This window comes from Phascolarctos cinereus, unplaced genomic scaffold, assembly GCF_003287225.1.
Source record: "Phascolarctos cinereus isolate Bilbo 61053 unplaced genomic scaffold, phaCin_HiC Scaffold_2;HRSCAF=192, whole genome shotgun sequence".
NCBI classification, from domain to species: domain Eukaryota; kingdom Metazoa; phylum Chordata; class Mammalia; order Diprotodontia; family Phascolarctidae; genus Phascolarctos; species Phascolarctos cinereus.
Window position 1 is genome coordinate 282,137,951 of NW_027555625.1, and position 20,836 is coordinate 282,158,786.

Consider the following 20,836-nt stretch of genomic DNA (forward strand, 5'->3'; position numbering starts at 1 on the left):
AATCCTTATACCTGAGCTGGGTGTCCTGCCCATTGGCTCTGGCTGGCAAGGAAGGTACCGTGGGCAAGTAGTCATGTTTTCAGTGCTGTGGGTCAGCCAAGAGAAGCAAAAACTTGTTGGCAGCTAGGTGTCACCATAGTTCACAGGGTGTCAGGCTTGGAGTCAGGAAGACCTGAGTTCAAATGTGGCCTCAGACAGCTGTGTGACCCTGGGCAAGCCACTTAACTCTGTTTGCCTCAGTTTCCCCATCTGTAAAATTATCTGGAGAAGGAAATGGCAAACTACTCCAGTATCTTTGCCAAGAAAACCCCAAATGGGGTCACAAAGAGTTGAACATGACTGAAAATGACTGAACAATAGCCCCTCAAGTCATTCTACATATTCTCAACACTGTTATCTACATGTCACTGGATCATACATTTAAAGCTGGAAGGGACCTTAGGTCAAAATACCGTCTTTTTAGAAATGAGGAAGATGGGGCCCAGAGAGTGACTTGCCCAAGGTCACATAGTTAGTAAGTAGGTAGCAGAGGTGGTATTTAAATCCAGGTCATCTGACTTCAGATCCAGCATGTATTGCACTAAAGTGCTCTGAAATGCATATCTTACCTTCAACTTGCTTAACACTCCTTTGTTACTGTTCTGTTCTCTCTCTTATTTTTAATCTCCCCAGTAAGATCTTGAGTCATTTAAACTATATCTCTCATCCAGCTACCAGCGCAGTGCTTTCCACACTTAATAAACATTGAATGGAATTGAAAATGGTAAGCTACTGGAAGACAGGAGTTGTTTCTCATTTTTACATAGCCCTCATAGGGTTTAGAGCTGCTTTCTACAGAGCAGAATTTTTCAATAAAGGTTTATTGACTTCATGAAAGCAAAAAAAGCTGAGGATCATAAGATTTAAAACTGGAAGTAGCCTTCAATATCTTCTTGTCCAACCTCCCTCGTATGAGGCATTGCATTGGAAGATGGCAGTAGATACCTTTCATATAACACTTTAGCATATGGATTTGTCACATTTGATCCTCACAGCAACCTGAAGGGTTGTATGAGTGGTATTTTTAGAAATGAGAAAACTGAGATGCAGAAAAGTTGTGATTTGTTCATTAATTACCGCACAGGAAATGAATGTCTGAAGTGAGATTTGAACTGAGTTCTTTCCTAGCTCGTAAGTCCAGTATTCCTTCTACTAGATGGTACTGTCTCTTACTTAACAAATCACAGAATCTCTGAATCTCAAAGGTGGAAGGGACCTTAGGGGGCAGCTAGTGTGACAAGAATGCCTTCTCTCCAACTTACCTGACGAATGGGATATCCAGTCTGTACTCAAAGGCCTCAGGTGAAAGGGAAATCACTGTCTTCCAATGCACCTCATTTCATTCTTAGATAGTTCTGATTGTGTGGGAATTTTCCCTTCCATCAAGTCTAAATGTGCACATTTGCAACTTCTACCCATGGCTCCTAGTTCTATCCTTTGGGGCTAAGTAGAAAAAAATCTAACTCTTCTTCCATGTGATGGTGCTTCAAAAAAGGTGAAGGTAGCCACCTGTACTCTCCTGTTACTCCCTTCTGGATAAATGGTCTTAGTTTCTTTAATTGATCCTCACGTGGCCTGTTCTTAAGGTTTTTGACCATTTTAGTTACCCTTCTTTGCATGATATTTTTTGGATGAAGGGTCAACACCTTTCCTAATATGTGGTACATGGGACAAAATTCAAATATTCCAGATATAGTCTGGCCAGGATAGGAAATTTGGCTCCCCATACTACCCCTCTGCATTCCAATCCAGTCCAATTCAAGAGGCACATTTTATGTAGAAAGCACTGTGCTAGGCACTGAGGATTTAAAGGTAAAATTAAAACAAAACAACTGGTCCCTGACCTCAAGAAGCTATCTATTCTTCTGGGGAGATGCAACATATAAAGAGATAAGTATATACAAATTAATCTGAGGAGGGAGAGAACACTAACAATTATGGGGATCAAGAAAGGCTTTGCATAGAAGGTGGCACATAAAATGAACCTTAATGGAATTTTCTTTAAGGAATGATGGCTCTCTTAGTGTAAGAGCCTAAGATTGCCCTAGCTTTCTTGGCTGCCATAGCACACTTTTGACTTCTATTAATCTTTCAATCCACTAAATCCCTGGGATCTTTTTTGGATTAACTCTTTGCCTAGCCACATCTCCCCCACCTTGGACTTGTGAAATTGATTTTGTGAATCCAAATGTAAGACTTATTAAATTGCTACTTGCTAGATGCGGCCCAGGGTTCTAGACCATTGAGATCTTTTTTTTTGGGTGTAGACTGCCATTAAGTGCAGGAACAGTGCCTCTTAGTTTTATGTCATCCACAGATTAGAATAGTATACCCTCCATAACTTTTATCCAAGTCATTTATAAAAATGGTAAACAGTCTAGGGACATTCAAACACAGATACTTAGAACACCCCACTTGAAAATCCCTTTCCAAGCTAACACTGAACCATTAATGTCTGTTCTTTCCACTAGCTCAGAATCCAAGCTGTAGCTTTGGTATATATTGGGTATAAGAATGACCATCAATTTATACAATTGTATTAACTACCTGTAAGTGCTAGGGGGATAAAGGGTGAGAGCACAGATGGGACCAGGTGTGACCTCTCTCAGCTATAAATTTGGGATAATAATACCCATAGTATCTCCTTTACAAGCCTGTATGCAGTGAGGAAAATGCTTTGTAATCCTTAAAGAAGTTTAGAGCTCTAGAAATCTGACTTATTTCTTTGGCTAGGAGATATGATCACCTATCTTTCCAAGGCTAGCTTAAGCCCCTCCTCTTCTGGGAAGTGATTCCTGATTACACTGTATACCACAGGATTTAGAAGGGACCTTAGAGATCATATTGCCCGGAATCCTCATTTTATAGGAAAGGAAATTGAGCCCCAGAGAGGGGAAGGTCATGGAGCTAGTTAGAGACTGACATGGAGTTGGACCCTGGATCTTCTGGGTCCAAGTTCAGTGTTCTTGATGCTTTGAACAATAAGCTTCCTCGCTTGGCTCTCCCCGATCTCATTTTTTGAATGCCTATATAGCACTTACCAGCTGTACCCTACAATCCAGCACTTTGACCCTACTCTGTCTTGTTTGCTTCTGTTTTTTTTAGTGTCAATGTCAGCTAAATGCAAAGTTCCTTGAGGGGTGACTTGCTTCTTCTTAGACATACAAGGCATATCCAGTTATAGATGCTTGATAAACACTTGGTGATGGTGTAACTTAATCTGACCATCCTTCTGTTTCCAGGAAAAAGTATGTAGTCAAAACTCACTGAAGGGATCAAACTGGTGAAAAGTTGGGTCATGTGAAGCAATAGCTGCATAGTTAGAGGAGAAGGCACACCAGTCTGATGATGAGTTAGGAGATCCGAGTTCTAGTTCTCTCTCGTGAGTGCCTTTGAGAAAGGTAGAAGAGAAGGGTTGGAGATGACTTTGAGGTTATAAACCTGGATCTATGGGGAGGGGGGTGGTACTCCCAGAAGAGAAAGGAAAATTTGAAGGAGGGAGAGATTTATAAAGGAGGATGATGAGTTCAGTTTTGGACTCTCGAGACTCAGTTTCCTCATCTGTAAAAGGGAGTCAGTACCTGCTCTGCCTCCCTCTGAGGTCCCAGGGGAGGCTCAGATGGGACCATGTCTTAGGCACATAGGATTTAGGTGGGGAAAAGAACTTAGAAATCATTTCATCCAACCTCTTCATTTTACAGATAAGGAAACTGCAGCTCAGAAGGGGAAGTGATTTCTCTGAAGCTCCATAGGTAGTAAGTAAAAGAGTAAAGGTCTGAACCTACAACATGTCACTCCAAACCCAGCCTTTTCGGTTACGCTATACTCTACTGCCCTTCATAGCATAATTTTACCTTAGGAAGATTACTCGGGCAGTGTGTAAAGGATGGATTTGGGGGGTGGCGGGTGGGGGGACTAAAGGCAAGAAGAAATTTTAGAAAGGTGTTGTAATGATACAGATGAGATGAATTAGGCATCTGAACTAAGGTGATTTCAGTGAGAATTGAGAGCATCGGTGACAGTCCTTTGGCCAAAGCATGAAGAGCAACGCACATAGAGGGAATCAGGCCGTATCATAATTTCAGGGCTAGGAGGGAACAGGCCCAATTTCACTTTGGCCTCACAAAGAGCATCTTGGCCCAGTCGGTTTGTCCATTTTAATCTGGTCCCTGAGGAATGTGAGAATCTTATACCGGGCTTCCCTTCTGACTGACTTGCAAATGACATTTCTTTTTTAAAAAAAAAGTTGTTTCAATAACATTTGTCCCGGTCAGCCTTAATTCTGTCATCTTCAACTCTTTTCAGTTCCTGATTCTGTTTTTCCATTGAAGTTGAACCTGAAAACAAACAAGAGTTTATTTGTTTTGGTTTCGTTTCCCTCCCTGGACACTGAAGTTGCTGGATGCAGGAGCTGCTGGGTGTTTCCATGCTGTCCACTTCCTTCCCTTATCCTTCTTTCTTAGTTCCAGCTGATGGGATGACTTGGCCAATGCAAGCGCAAAACTGATTGAGAAATCTTCTCTACTCCTCACCCCTTAGTAGAGCTGCCAGGATGTCTAGATGGCTTCTTTCTCGAAAGCATCTCACAGACTTTCCCAAATAGAATGGTTAGGCAACCACTCTACTGCATCCAATCCAGGCAGCTTATTGCAGCCAGCTAGGTAGTGCAGTGGATAGAGTACCAGGCCTGAAAGTCAGGAAGACTCATCCTCCTGAGTTCAAATCCAGCCTCAGATGATTACTAGCTATGTGATCCTAGATAAGTCACTTAGCCCTGTTTACCTCAGTTTCCTCATCTGTAGAATGAGCTGGAAAAGAAAATGGCAAGCCACTCCAGTTTCTTTGCCAAGAAGAGCCCAAATGGGGTCACAGAGAGTTAGACTCGACTAAAACCACTGAATGATGACAACAACAAGAAAACAAATGGACAAACATAGACCCATCCTAAGCACTTGAGAGATAGGGGCTGAGGGCCTGAAAGGGAGGATTTGTGGTCTGGTTAGGAGCACTGGGCTAGAAGTCCTGATACCTGGCTTCCACACCTGCTAATAGTAGTTCTTTCTGTCACATTTTAAGGTTTGTGAAATGCTTCTCTCACAGTAGCTGAGATATAGGTGATATGCTATTATTCCCATTTTGTACAGGAGAGCACTGAGGTTATAGGAGGCAAGTGATTGTTCAAGGTCGCACAGCTGTAAATGTCAGAGTTTGGATTCTGACTCAGGTCTCTTGTTCAAGTGCAACATTCTCTTCACTTACATCTTATTCCTGCTGTGGACTGCTAACTGGCTGCATGATCCTGGGCAAGCCACTTAACCTTTTTCAGAAACATCTCTTAGAGTCTAAGACTTAGACTGTTAGCATTAGAAGAAATATCAAGGATCATCTAATCCAACCCTGCCATTTGATAGATGCAGAAATTGTGGACTTTTCTGGGCCTCAATTTCTTGTTAAAATAATAGTAATAAATAATAATAGCTAGCATTTACATGGCATTTCAGGGTTTGCAAAGTGCTTTACAAATTTCATCTCATTTGATTCTTCTAGCAACCCTGGGAGGTAGGTGCTATAATTATCCCTGTTTTACACATGAGTAAACTGAGGCAGGCAGCAGGTAAGTGACTTGGTCAGGATCACAGTGCTAGCAAATGCCTGAGGCTGGATTTGAATTCAGGTTTTCCTGACTCCAAGTCCACTCTATCCACTGCGCCATTATGATCAAAGAGCATTGTATTTGGAGCTGGGAAATGCATGTTTGAGTCCCAGTTCAGCCTCTCACTAGCCCTCCTGCCTTGGACCCATCCCTTTACTTCTCCATATCTCAGCTGCCTCATTTATGAGGCAGAGATACAACATCTGCCTGGTCTACCACAGGGTTTTGGGGAGAATCAAATGAGTATGTGAAAGCAGTTTTAAAGTGAACATCAAACGTTACACAGGACACCTGTTCGTGGGTATGCTATCACTGCTTCAACAGATGAAACTCCTCCATGCCTTTGTGGACAATTTTCAGGAGCCATCACTGAAAACCTTCATCACACGGTCATTTTTATTTCTTTTTATTTATATTTACTTTCTTTTTATTTTTCTCCTTTTTTCCCCCTTCTCCTTCAAGTTGCTGTGAGGACAAGATAGGGTAATATAGTTGAAAACATTTTGAAAAGTGTTCTATAATTACAAAATATCATTATTACGAGGTGGGGAAAGGAGAGGAGGAGGGCAGTGTTGTATAGCGGAGCGAGCACTAGGCTTGGCATCAGGAAAGCCTTGATTCAAATCTCCACTCAGACACTTAGAAGCCATGTGACTGGGGGGAGGGGAAGAACAAGTCATTAAACATTTTGGGCCTCAGTAACATGAGAATGTTGGACTCCGTGGCCTCTAACGTCCTATTCAGCTATAAATTTATGGTCCTATGAGAGGACCAGATTGGAGACAATGTAGTACCGTGGAAAGAGCAATCATTTTGGAGTCAGAGGACCTGAGTTCAAATCCCTTTTTTTACAATTTCCTGCTTGTGTGGTCTTGGGCAAATCACTCAACCTCCCTGAGACTCAATTTCCTTAGATGTAAGAAGATCAGATGGTTTCTGGGGTCCCTTCGAGCTCTAAATCTGTGATCCTATGAATTTTGCCAAATCTTCCCAAAGAGAAATGGATAGTTTACAATCATCTTATTTGGAATTTGTTTGTTGTTTGAGTATGTATAGATTGAGGGGTGGGGAAGAAGAGGAGAACTGGAGTGAAAATCACACCCCTAGGTTATGGAATCTAGGTGTTTGACTTTTGGGGAAGAAGATCTTCCTGGGTTGTTCCAACCAGCTGGGGTGTTGGCTGCAAAGACCATCAAAGCATCGAAGAGCATCAAAGTGACAAGGACACAGCTGAGAAACTGATGGGAAGGTGGTGGCTTTGGAGGGTGGTTCTTGGGGTGAACACTTGGATCCCAGGTTTGTGGTGATTTAACTGAGAATCTTCATCTTGCTGTTCCTGGCTCGGCCACCAGGTTGGGATGTGGGGCTTCCCACCTACATGGGCAAAATGAGAGTTCAACAATTATCCTGCAAATTTGATTAGTGTAGACAGTTAAAATGACGCATTTAGACCATTAAGAATACTAAGGAAGCAAACCAACTCTTCCCCCCTCCCATCCAGCAGCAATGGGCTTTGGGTGGGGGTGGATGTTGAGTGTGAATTAATCTGCTCATTTGTTTTTGCTTATTTTGCAAGATTGAAGGTAATTAACTTGACAGTGACTTTTGGAAGGAATTTAACTTCCTATAAGAGTAACAGTCTTTCCTTTTGCCTTGTTTCTTGTCATTCTGCTCTCCCATTTTGCAGATGGGAACCTGTGGCCCAAGGAAATGGAGGGACAACAGGGTGAGGAAATGGCAGAGGAATAGGGACCAGGTCTTGAGCCAGTTAGTCAGCGATCCAGGTATTAGTTATGGGAAAGTAAGTCATGTACGTTTTATTCATGCCATTTAGAGCTTGATGCTGATGGTGAGGAGGAGAAGAACTCATGCTCATGTAGTGCCCTTCAGTGTGGGGTCCAGACCTCTGATTTCCTGTACATTGGGATCTCCTAGCACAGAAACTCCCTGCCCCAACGGGGATCAGCAACTCTTCTCTAACTGAAGATTCTTAGAGGCTGCCCTGGGGTGCTGTTGCTGTTCAGTCGTTTCAGTCACGCCCGACTCTTCGTGACCCCATTTGGGGTTTTCTTGGCAGAAATATTAGAGTGGTTTGCCATTTCCTTCTCCAGCTGATTTTACAGATGAGGAAACCGAGGCAAACAAGGTTAAGTGATTTGCTCAAGGCCACATAGCTAGGAAGTATCTGAGACAAGATTCAAACTCGGATTGCCTGGACTGCAGGCCCAGTGCTCTAGCCACTGTGCTGCCTAGCTGCCCATGTTCCCTGGGATACTGTGAAGTTAAGGGACTTTCCTAAGGTCACACAGGTAGTGTTAGAAGTGGGACCTGAACCTAGGTTTTCCTGACCCCCCCGAATGGCTCTTTCTTCACTCTCCCAAGCAGCCTTTGTTTTGCCAAAGTTATAATTATTCCCGTTTACACGTGATGAAACTGGGATGGAGAAACATGGATTATTCTCATCCCGAGATTACCTGGACCTGATAGAGGTATATATTCACACATGTATACATAATACGTATGTACACACATATTTCTGTACACACCTACCTACACAGTGAATAGTGTTAGTGAAAAACACAGAGAATATAAAATTTATATTTATGATTACGTGTGGTCTTCCTGATTCCAAAGTCAGTTCTTATTTGACTATACTATACACTGTCACCATCTGTAACATTACATATATATTTATGCATCTAGCCAAGAAAGAGAGAAAGGTCAAAAAGATCAAGGCTATTTGTTTTTATACTAGTCACTTTCCCTTAAAAGTCCCTGCCATTGATTTCTTGTGATTTTCTTGGTGCAGGGAACTCCTGTTGTAGAAGATATAGAACTGGTCTATGAATCAATAAGTAGGGGCTCAAGGTTCACTTCTAACACATGCTGGCAGGAGTGTGTTGGAGCCAGCTCTGGAAGCCGATTGTTAAATTTTCAGCGTGAGCGTTTACGCCTTGGAATTCTCAAATACTACAAATTAGAGATTGATTTGTTGTTTTGTTAATTGTTTAGACTTTTAAAAGTGATGCAGAAAATGTTAATAATGTAGATTAAATCAAAAAGTGTGTCTTTTGTACATCTCCCACTCCACTCCGAGAGCTAGTTGTTTTTTATCACCATATTCCTGCATGCTGAGTATGAAGCCTTGACAAGAACGGTTAATTTCTTATTATCCCATGCATATCTCTTAAGGCTACAAGTTCCAGAACAGTTGAGGATCTGAATTGGTAGAGAGCTTTTTTCCATGGGGGAATTGCTGCATTGAAACTATAGGTTGAGACAAAAAAAAAAGGGTAAAAAATGTGTGTGTGTGTGTGTGTGTGTGTGTGTGTGTGTGTGTGTGTGTGTGTGTGTGTGTGTGTGTTAGTCTGGATTGGTGATTTCATTGGTATAGGAACCTACCAGTGATGAAACTCCCCTCTATTCATGTAGCTTTGCAATTATTCCACAATTTTTAATCTTAGAGAGTTGTTTAGGAGGCACTGAGGAGTTAAGAGACTTGCCCAGGGTCACCCAGTGGGTGTATATCAGAAGGAGGAGGATTTGAATACACATGAGCTGGAAACATAGAACAAACAGACTGTTACAGTCATTACCCCCAGAAAATAAAGAGCCTTTGTGGGACTGCTGAACAGATTCTTTGCATTCACCTTGAATTGGAGCTGTTGCAGCAACTTATGGCCATTATCATGGAGGTTGGCAGGTTCTAGATATCTTGGCCAGCCAGAGCATGACTTGGTTTCTCCAGCTGCAGGACAGTTCTGATGGCAGTCATCCTCTGAGAAGCACACAGTTATGGAAGGCATCTCCCTCTGGGCAGCTAGTTTCTGGCTTTTGCGCTCACGAGGTATCTCCAGGGCTGGTTCTCAGTTCTCAAGATCACTAATCTATGAATGGTGCTCAGTAAAGGAAGCTGAAAGACACAAGGCAGCCAAAAATTAGGAAGTCTACGGACCCCTGCCTCAGGCTGGTCTGGGTGAGCACATGTCCCACAGCCATGTGCTTTTGCTGTATGTCACCATTGCTGCTGAATCAAGGAAGGGTGAGAGGAATCCTCCCCTTTGCTGTATATATTCATGTACTCCTTTTAGGATTCCAAGGATAATAAAGCCTAGAAAGAGAAAAACGTCAAAAAGATCAAGGCTGTTTGTTTTTGTACTAGTCACTTTCCCTTAAAAGTCCCTGCCATTGAATATTCCCTTGTAACCAAATATACATACATGTGCACACATACATGCACGCACGCGCACGCACGTACACACACACACACACACACACACACACACACACACACACACCTTGGAGGTATTGTGGGTTTGGTTCCAGACCTCTGCAATAAAGAGAATATTGCAATAAAGTGAGTCACATGAATTTTTTGGTTTCCCAGTGCTTATAAAAGTTATGTTTACATTATACTATAGTCTACTAAGTGTGCAATAGTATTATGTCTATAAAAATGTACATACCTTAATTAAAAATACTTTATTGCAAAAAAAAATTGCTAACCATCATCTGAGCCTTTGGTAAGTTGTAATCTTTTTGCTGGTGGAGTCTTTCCTTGATGTTTATGGCTGCTGACTCATCAGGGTGGTGATTGCTGAAGGTTGGGATGGCTATGGCAATTTCTTAAAATAAGACAACAATGAAGTTTGCCACATTGATTGGCTTTTCCTTTCACTTGAACGTTTAGAGGCCATTGTAGAGTCATTAATTGGCCTAATTTCAATATTGTTGTCTTAGGGAATAGGGAAGTCCAAGGAGAGGGAGAGAGATGGGGAGCAGCCAGTCCATGGAATAGTTGGAACACACACAACATTTATTAATTAAATTCCCTATCTTATATGGGTGTGGATCATGGCAGCTGGAAACAATTACAACAGCAACATCAAAGATCATAGATTACAGATCACCATAACAGATATGATAATAATGAAAACATTTGAAATAATGTGAGAATTACCAAATTGTGAAAGAGACACAATGTGAACACACACTGTTGGAAAGATGGCACCAATGGACTTGCTTGATGCAGGATTGCCACAAATTTCATTATTGTGCTCTGTGAAGCTTAATAAAATGAAGCATGCCTGTATATGCACACATGTACGCATATAAATACACATATACCCACATAAAAATACATAATAAGCACCTACTGTGCACCAGATCACTAGGAATACCAAGAAAAGCTAGTCCCTGCTGTAGTGGGGAGACAACATACAAACAATTATGAACAAACAAGCTATTTACAGGACAAATTGGAAATTATAAACAAAGGGAAGCCTCTTGAATTAAGGGGATTGGGAAAGGCTTACTATATAAGGTAGGATTTTAGCTGGGACTTGAAGGAAGCTGAGGAAGCCAGGAGGCAGAGATGAGGAGGGAGAGCATTCCAGGCATGAGGGACAGCCAATAAAAATGAATCAAGTAGACTTAGTGACCTTGTCTATGACACTATGAGTCTAAAGTCTATGGCTGAGTGTGAATAGTCTCTACTACTAGGGAAAAAATTTGCAATGTACAATTTACTGTTAGTACGTCAGTAGTGTATTCCTTATTGGCATAGATTTATTTTACTTCTGGCGTATTTGATGCAGGGTGGAGGGGCAGATTAAAAATGTTTATGGGCTGAGACAGCAAGAATACTGTCTATTTTTGAACCTTGTTCCTTCTCCCTTCCTAGCTCACACATTCTCTGTGCTTTACCACATCACGGTTTTTTCCAGTCATCTCTTTTTTTTTTTGTACTTTTAGTTCCTTTTTCCTTAAATCAGTAAAAGTGAAACTTTGAATTTTCCAGGATCTCAGTTGTTAGATGACTGGAATCTTGATTCATTTCTACTCCTTTTCCTTTTCTTTTTTCCTCTCTTTCTTCAACCCTTCCTTCCTGCCTTTCAGAAGCCCAGCCTAGTCTTGGAGATAGTGAGTTTCCTGGAGGTTGAACCATCTGATGAAGAAGAGGCTAGAGTGAAAGAAGTGTTTTTACTTTACCTTTCTATTCCTCAATCTTGAGTCACCCTCACCAACACAACTTTCTCCATTACAACCCTAGAAATGCCCATCAAGCATTGGGCTCTTACCTTATCAAACCCCAAAACTATGCTGCTGGTATCCACTGCACACCCTATGCTATCTAAACTCAACTGGGTCCTCATTACTATATAGCATTCTCTTCATTCATTGATGATTGACTGCCGATCATATTCCCCACGATGCCTGTTACAAACCTCTCCACAAGCCTCCATGTTCACCCCTTCTTTTTCAACAAATGACCCTGTTTCCTATTTTATTCAAAAGATTGAGTCCATCCGAAGTGAACTCCTTCCTCTCTGTCCTCACGCTTCCAAACCTCCCTATGTTCTCCCCATCCTTTCCTTTGCTTCAGTTTCAGGAGATGAGAAGGCCCTTCTTACCAAGGCTAACCTCTCTGCTAACCCCGACCCCATCCAGTCCGATGCAAAGTCCTGTTGAGTTTGCATCCACAATGTCTCCTTGCATCCATTCTCTCTACTCTATTCACATTACTGCCATCCTAGTTCACTTCATTATCACCTTTTGCCCTACTGTTGTGATAGCCTACTTACATGTCTCCCCACTTCCATTTTGCCTTTTCTCTAATCTTTCCTTCCTATGGCTGCCAAAATAATCTTCCACATGCTTTGGTCTCACCATATCCCTGCTTATAACCCTTCAGTGGATCCTTTGACTTGTATCTGAGATAGGATAAAACACAAATTCCTTAACCTGGTGTTTAAGGTCAGCACAATCTGATTCCAACCAACCTTTCTAGCCTTATTTTACACTCCTTTCTTTCACAAACTCTAAATTCCAGTCGGCTGTTCATCCCATACTCTCATAGTCACAGAATTTTAAAGTCCAAAGGGTCTTTAGTATCCATCTAGTCTAACCTGAAAAATAGGCCCTCTGCAGCTTACCTGACAAATGGTCATCTAGTCTTTTCCTGAAGATCTGAAATTTTGCTTCACATGAAGTCTAAATATGCCTTTTCGCCATATCCACTCATTCTCCCTCTTCGGCCTTTTGGAGTCAAATGATCCAATTCCAGTTCCTCTTCTACATGACAGTCCTTTGAGCCCTTGAAGACAGCTGTCATGTTTTCTGCCTCTGAACATGTTGGCAGGCTATTGGCATTCCTCCTTCTTCACCTCTGCACATAGAAATCCTTCACTCCCTTCAAAGGCAATCTCTGGTGCTCCCTCTGCCATGAAGTTTTCTCTTCTCCCCTCTGCTAAAAATGTTCTCTACTTCCTCCAGCTTTCTTGTTGTACTTTGTTTGTATCTTATATTTGCTACTTCATCTTCTCTGAGTTACAGTCTTGTTGACAGGGCAGGATCTGTGTGATATTTCACTTTGTAACTTGCTGAGCACAGTATCTGGCACATAATTGATGCTTAATAAATATTTGTTGAGTTGAATTGATTTAAGTGAGGCATCCTCTTTTCTATCCACTTTCCTGATCAGCCTTATGAATGCTCCATCTCAACCTGGGTAGCCCTGTAGAATCCATGTCATACCAGAGGATGTGGCCTTTCATTGACAAGGAGTATTCTAAGTTGGGGATCAGATGGGGAGAGAGGTCAAATGAAGATGACTCATTCTTCTCGTGGGGACCAAACCTGGTAAAAAATGTGTGAAGTCTTTCATTTAAAAAACCATCATAGTCTAGGTAATTGGTGAAATCAAATGTATAAGCCTGGGGCTCTGAGGGTAAAAGGCTTCATTCTGGCTGATTTCTGAGGCATCTGAGCAATCTAACCCATGTTTTACCTCTGGAGCTATCCAGAGTCCTGGATTGTCTCTGCCATGAATCAAAGATTTCTTGACCCAGGAGACCTGTTTCTGTGCCTGATCTTTGCTCCTGCTTAACCTTGAACCCTACCCTTGCAGCTTCATCCATCCCTGATATCAGTCACTTGCTCCAATCCATGTTCTGACTGATCTCAACTGAGCTCTGTCAACAGCTTTCTTACATGACCAGTGCTAGCCCAGTTCCTTGCCTGGGTGGGCTGCATAACATATTCTTCCCTTTAAACTCCATTTCTTTCTCCATTTTCAAACTATATGGATGCCCTTTTAGGATTCAGGAGCAGCAGGGCTTGTGGTGGGATTTTTGGGTGGAAGGAGGCTGGGAGGCCATATTTGGCTCTCTGTGAAAATAAATTCAATTGAAAAGAGATTTCTGATGACAAAAGAAGATGGGCTTATCATTAAAGAGTTAGCTGTGGTTCTTGGAGAGAACATTGAATTTAGAAAAGAATACATGAGTTAAGATCCTACATCTGCTAACCCAGGTTGCCTTGGATAAATCATTTGACTTCCCCAACCTCCGTTACTTCATTTACAAAATGAGAGTACAATTACTTCTAAGGTGCCTTCAGGCCCTAAATCTATAATCAAATGAATTAACCTCCATTAAAAACATTAATTAAGTGCCATTGATCCTACTTATGTTCAAGTCACTGTGCAAGGTGCTAGGGATGCAAAGATAAAAATGAAACCATCTCTACATTACAGGAATTTACAATCTAACTAGCTGGTATGACACATATACAAATTAGAAGGTGAGTGTTGGGTAGGGTCAAGCCCAAAAGAAAAGGGAGGATAGCACTAAGCTGAGCCTTGAAGGAAGCTAACTAGGGATACTCCATCAGAATGGAGTATTTGAATATTTAGTTGAGTTGGGATATTAGAATTTGGTAAAGCAGTTGTTGATTTGTGTGACTTTAAGGTCTCTTAGAACTTCTATGCCTGATTATATTCCCAAATTTCCCCTCCCAAACATTTTTGATGTCAAAAAATTTTTTTTCTTCTTAAAAGGCAGGAAGTGTCATGTGCCAGTTCTCCTTCAAATTGAGAGGAAGGGGGCATTCCTGCCTTTCATCCAGCGATCTTTGCTCTGTGTTATCTGTATTCTCATTTGGAAGGGCCAGAATTAAGAGTTGGGTGTGTCTAAGTGAAATATTATTGTCTCTTGCAAGGCTGCAAGTCCTGGTATCTCTCTGGGTGAGCTCTGGGGATTTCTAGGCAAGTGAAGTAGGGAACAAAAGAGAGCTTGTTCAGATTCCTTCCACTCCAGCCTCAGTGTGTACAATCTCTAATTTCTCTAATGAGGGCACCAGGATCTAACTACATCTAGTTCCTTGAGGTAAAAACCTTACAGTGTTAGAAAGAAGGGGACAGAAATTACAAAATTCTCTAAGCTTGCTGCCTGATGTAGGCTCTAGGCAGTCATGTGGTTGAAATAAAGACCCCATTCCCCAAATATAAATATCTTTTCTATGGTTGATTCCTTCCTTGAGCAAAGTTGAGTCTTGGGAGGAGAGTGATAGGCTCTTGTTTCGATCAACTGACCAGCACTTAACTCAACACCTATAATGTCACCAGCCAGCCCTGGTTCTGAATCCCAGTTATCCTTAGAAAGGCCAAGAAGCTGAAACATCTGAAGGCTAATGTTTGCTATCTGAATAGCCTTGCTCACACTCCTATCCTTTCTTTCTGGTAAGCCTCCTGACTTCTTTCTTTTTCTTTCTTTCTTTCTTTCTTTCTTTCTTTCTTTCTTTCTTTCTTTCTTTCTTTCTTTCTTCTTTCTTTCTTTGTTTCTTTCTCTCTTTCTTTCTCTCTTTCTCTCTTTCTTTCTTTCTTTCTCCTTTTACTCATGAAAGCAGCAATCTGGACTACATTGGTAAACTCTTAAACAGATCCCTCTGGGAGGATTCCAGAGTAATTATCTTGCCCTAACCCTTACCTCTAGGACAGGATTGTATATACTACTGGGGAAAGGATGTTTCTCTCTCCTGTGGCCCATCTCCTTTAGAGGAAAAGAGTGAGCCTCTGCAAAGGTAGGGAGAATAGTAGCAAGACATACCAAGTGAGTTGGTTAAAAAACAATCTGAGAACACAGTTGCAACCCAAAGCTGCTCTCTCTCTCTCTTATATGTTTTCATCTTCCTGAGCTCTGTGGTGTTATGTCACTGATACAGGTACCCCTGGTTTATCAGGAACCCTTTTGGCCAGTTGGGAAGCGTAATAGCTTCTCTCTTTGGGTTTGCCATAGTGCTAGAATGAAATGGTCAGCATGGAAGTGTCTGTCCCTTGACTCAGGCCAGCTTAGGGTCTATCCATTGTGTTGTGGAAAATACCCATTCCCACTCTTCCTCTTCCCAGCTCCTGTTAATTACTATTAATAACTGCTTATGTTAATAATTGTTCTGGCAGAAGGCTTTCCCCTTCAATGCAGTATACATAGGAAAGAAGAGACAGACATTCCTTTTAATGGGCAATATAGGGTTTGAAGTCTGTGATTTGTCATATTAACATAAATGCAGTCCCAAGATTGGGAGGAAAGCACTGTTTGGTGGTGGCAGATTTGGGAAGAGTGGAATTATGGGTACTTTGATGAACAGAATTAGGCTCCAAGTGCTGTAATATTAAAGCTTAGTCTGGGAACAGGGAACTGTAGTCCATATGTTCTGGAAGCCAAGAAAGGGACTATGGAAAAAAAAAGTTATTCAAGTCAATTTCTTGACTGAATTGTCAAAATCCTTGAGGGAACAGGTTTGTCTTCAACACAGACATGCTCCCTTCTAGATCTCTTTTCTCCCTCAATAAGGGTATATGCATATTACATGTGATTTTGCTAGGTTGACTGCATGTTGAGGCCTCTTTGTATCTGTGAATTAGACCTGGGTTCTTATCCTGTCCCTAATACTAGTTGCAAGCCTGTGGGCAGATTTCTTCTTCTGTACCTCACTCCTCATCCCACCCACTCCAAAAAAAAGGAGAGCTCCTGAGAGTGGGGAAGAAACTTCAGTGATTTCTAAGGCACTTACCATTTCTAAAATTCTATGACTGTGTGTGTCAACTGAGTAAATGAACATTGGCCACTTGTGTGTAAACAGCATCATGGGTAAAGTTAGAAAAAGGGCTGGACTTGAAGTCAGGAGATCTGCCTGGTGCAGTGGGAAGAACATTGAATTTGGGGTTGTAGGACCTGAGTTTGAATTCTGCTCCTTTCTGTTCCCTGTGTTGACCTTGGCCAGTCACTTAACATTTCTGGGCCTCCAATTCCGCACCTATAAAAGCAGGATGTTCAAGTAGATGGCATCTAAGGTCCCTCCCAGCTGTTTATCTATGATCCTGCGGCTAGGACATCCTGGCTCTAATGCTTAGAAGCTGTGTGATCATGGGCAGATACTTTTCCCTCTTGTGAGCTTCTGTTTTCTTATTTTTTGTAAAATGAGGCTGTAATAAGAATACTACCTCACAGGAAAATGCCTTATAAACCTTCAAGCATTGCATAGTTGTGACCGTATTGTTACTATTCTTTCTCCTGCTCCTATTTTCTCCCCCTCTTCTTCCTTCTTCGTTTTTATTATTTCGGGTTAGGATCTTCTGAATGAGAGAGGAGGATGAAGAGAAGAAAGGACACTTAGAAGATTGCTGCCTCCTGGTAACCAAGTAGAGGACAGAAAGTAGGAGAAGGGGCACTAAGCGCCCACCCCCATGTCAGCTTGCAGATCTTCCTGAGTTCTGTCTTTAGCCAGACTGCTGGGCTTACTGGGTTCTCATTGAAATGCCTCATCTGCAGAGCTCTGTGTGACAGGATAGATCTTATTCTGTGGAAGGCTGGGCCTCACAACTCTGGACTGCAGTTAGCATTTTCTGTCTGTGTATGCTCTGAGTCCACAGCAAGCCCCTGGCTCAAACAGTGTGAGCTGATCTGCCTTCCTTTTCCCCCCATTGCCCCTTCCAGTTATCTCACTCTTGAAGAGACCAATTTGGACTCCCGTTCTGCTGGAGGGAAGAAAACCTGTTCACTTGCACAGTAGTCAAGTATAACAATGCTTCTTGGAGGGGGTTGTTATTACTTTTTCTCATCATTGATCCTATAGAGGATGGTGTATTTATACCTTTAAAAAAGAGTAAGAGGAAGTAAGAGAATGGAGATATGTGTGTGGTGGTGGTGGGAAATTTGTGGTATGAATGATAGCAGCTGCATGAAAATGCATTCATGGCCAAATGGCAAGGCTATTTGTCCCACAGTTGCCTTGCTGTGCAGAGATGTAGTTGTGATATCTCTGATGTATGATGTGTCTGCATGTGGGGTGAAGAATCAAGAAAGTCTGTAATGATATACTCTGTAGACTTCTCCACCCAGCCAGAGTTCTTTCTTATATCGTGGTACAGTGGAAAGAATGATTGATTTGGAGTCGGAGGTCTTGAGTCCAACCCCTAGCTCTGCCACTTGCTACCCATCTGATCTTGGACAAGTCTCTTCCTTTCTTTGCACCTCCATTTCCTCATTTGCAAATAAAGGAGGTGGGCTAGATGAACTCTGAGGTTCCTTCTACCTTTAAATCTGTGATCCTCTGATTCTTGACCTTATCCAGGGACAAAACTGTTGGGTATACTTGCTGTGTGACCTATGGCAAAGAAAGAACTTCACATTGCCTGACCTCACTTTTCTCTTCTCTAAAATGAGATGGTTGGACTAGATTAGTGGTGTCAAACATTCAGGGCATTAGACTGAACCAAAGTCAAATGTAATTGGGAAATATCTGACAAAATAAATAAAAATACAATAGAACACAGATAATGTTAATATATGTTTTTCTAAGTAAATATGTGGCCCACAGGAATCCTTATGTATGGTTTAGTGGCCCTGTTTCTATTTGAATTTGACAACCCTGGGCTAGATGTGCTCTCTTTTAGTTCTAACATTTCTGTGATTTCAAGACGTGAAACAAAGTGGTGGCACATAAGCTATCCAAAATGGAGGTGTTATTCATGATAGAAATAGTATTCAGTACGATATCAGAGAGGAGCAAAGTTAACATTGTTTTCCGAGGCAGTGACATTCATGGTTCATTTCTGAACATCTTAACTACTGGCCATGAGTTATTTATTAAAGCAGTCTTATTTAAAAGAATTTTGTGATCAGAAATATTCCATAGGACATATTAATAATTCCTGAGCCATATTAATAATGATCTTCACTTGAAAACTTACCACAACTGCAACTAGCGATGGTAAATAAGAAGCACAGTTTTTTAGTAAATACATCTGATGTTTCATTGTGTTTACCCATCATTCCATTGTCAGTTTCATTGTGTGTGTGTGTGTGTGTGTGTGTGTGTGTGTGTGTGTGTGAAAGAAAATTTGTAGAACATAAAAACATAAATATTTTGGAGAATTCTCAGTCTGTTGCTTTGTGTAAGAAAAAGATGTAATGGTGAAATTAAGTTCTATGTTGGTCTACAGTTTCTCCCCTCCCCTTGCCTTTTTTTTTTTAAAAAGAGGAAATGATCTGTGTAGGACCAAAAAGTAGAGACTGGTATTTCTGAAGATTTTTGACTTACTCTAAAGGAGAGCTTTCTAATATGCAAAGTGTCCAACAATGGGCATTTTCTCTGGCCATCCTCCTTTTCTAGAATGCTCTTCTTCCTCATCTTGGCCTACTGGCTTTCCTGGCTTCCTTCAAGTTCCAACAAAAATCCAACTTTCTACCAGAAGCCTTTCCCAATCCCTCTTTAATTCTAGTGCCTCCTCTTTCCATGATTTCCTATTTGTATTGTATATAGCTTGTTTGTGCATATTCATCTACTTGTTGTCTCTTCCATTGGATTGTGAACTCCTTGAGGACAGGAACTGTCTTTTTCTTCTTTTTGTGTCCCCACTGCTTAGCAAAATGTTTGGCACTTAACATTGCAGGCACTTAATAAATGTTTTGTGGCTCACTGAGAGAGGAATAGCCTTTCAACTTCAATTCAACAAATAAACTTTCTTAATCACCTACTCTATGATTATCACCTTCAACAAATTCAACAAATAAAACTTTCTTAATCACCTACTCTGCAAGGCATTCCCCAATGCCTTGAAAGGTAGAAAGGCAAAATAAATAAAGCCAGTTCCTGTACAACATTTAAATAAATAAGTAAATACAAATAATTTCAGGAGGGACAGAGCTCTCACTACTGAGGAGTGAAGGTGAAGTGGAGAAGAAGAAAAGGGTGTTGGAAAAGGCTTTGCACAGGAAATGAACCTTGAAGGGATCTAAGGATTCCAAAAGGTAGAAGCAAGGACAGGGAGGTAGGGAGTGAAATACTGAGTTTGGGGAACACTGAGTAGGCCAAGTTAGTTGGAATTTTGAGTACATGAAGAAGAGTAATATGAAAGGCAGCCAGATTGGGGAGGTTTTACATGCCAGAGGGAGGAATTCATCTCATACTAGAGGAAAAAGAGAGCCACTAAAGTTTTCTGAGTAAGGGAATAAAATTGTGAGAATTGTGTTTTAGGAATATTAATTTGGCATTTGTGTGGAGAATGGATTAGAAAGGGGAGAGAATGGAAGCTGGGAGATCATTGCATAAGTATAGGTGAGAAGTGATGAAGGTCTGAACTAGAGTAATGGTTGGATGAATGGAGAGAAGGGGATAGGATAGAGAGATATGGGCATTGAACAGACAAAATTTGACAACTAATTGGATATAAGAGGTAAGAATGACTCTGAGGTTATGAACATGGGTGACTAGAAGGGTGGAGGTGTCCTTCACAGATGTAGGGAAGTTTAGGGGAGAGGCAGATCTAGGGTAGAACAGAATGATCTCTGATTTGAACATGTTGACTTCCAGATGCCAATGAAGCATCTAGGTGGAGGTGTCTAGTAAGCATTTTGTAATGCAAGACTAGAATTGAAGAGAGAGGTTAAACCTGGATATATAGATTTGGGAGTCATTTAGATCAGGGCTTCTTAAACCTTTTCCACCCATGATCGCTTTTCATGTTTCAGCAGTGTTAGTTGTTGTCATGTGGTGGCATGTGACAAAGTGTGTGTGCTTTGTGTTCAGAACCAAGACTGCAGTGAAGTTGTACAATGCAACATGGGCAAGCACTACCAGAAACACCTCGGATTCATTACACATTTGATTTTAATTAATTTTTGGTCATTGCACATTCAGAAACCTTTTGCTGTTGCCAGAATTTTCACAACCCCCATATGGGGTTTCGACCCACAGTTTAAGAAGCACTGGTCTAGATATTAATTGAATAGAGGCGATGATTGAAACTATACGAGTTGGTGAAAAGAGGGCTCAGGATAGAGCCTTGGGTGGCATCTATACTTA

At 41.4% G+C, this 20,836-nt stretch overlaps 1 protein-coding gene across 1 annotated transcript in view; it reads left to right on the forward strand.

The window, feature by feature from the left end:
* The window catches only part of ZNF423 (zinc finger protein 423), a 427,104-nt gene that overhangs the window by 62,142 nt on the left and 344,126 nt on the right, over nt 1–20,836 (forward strand). The window lies entirely within an intron of this gene.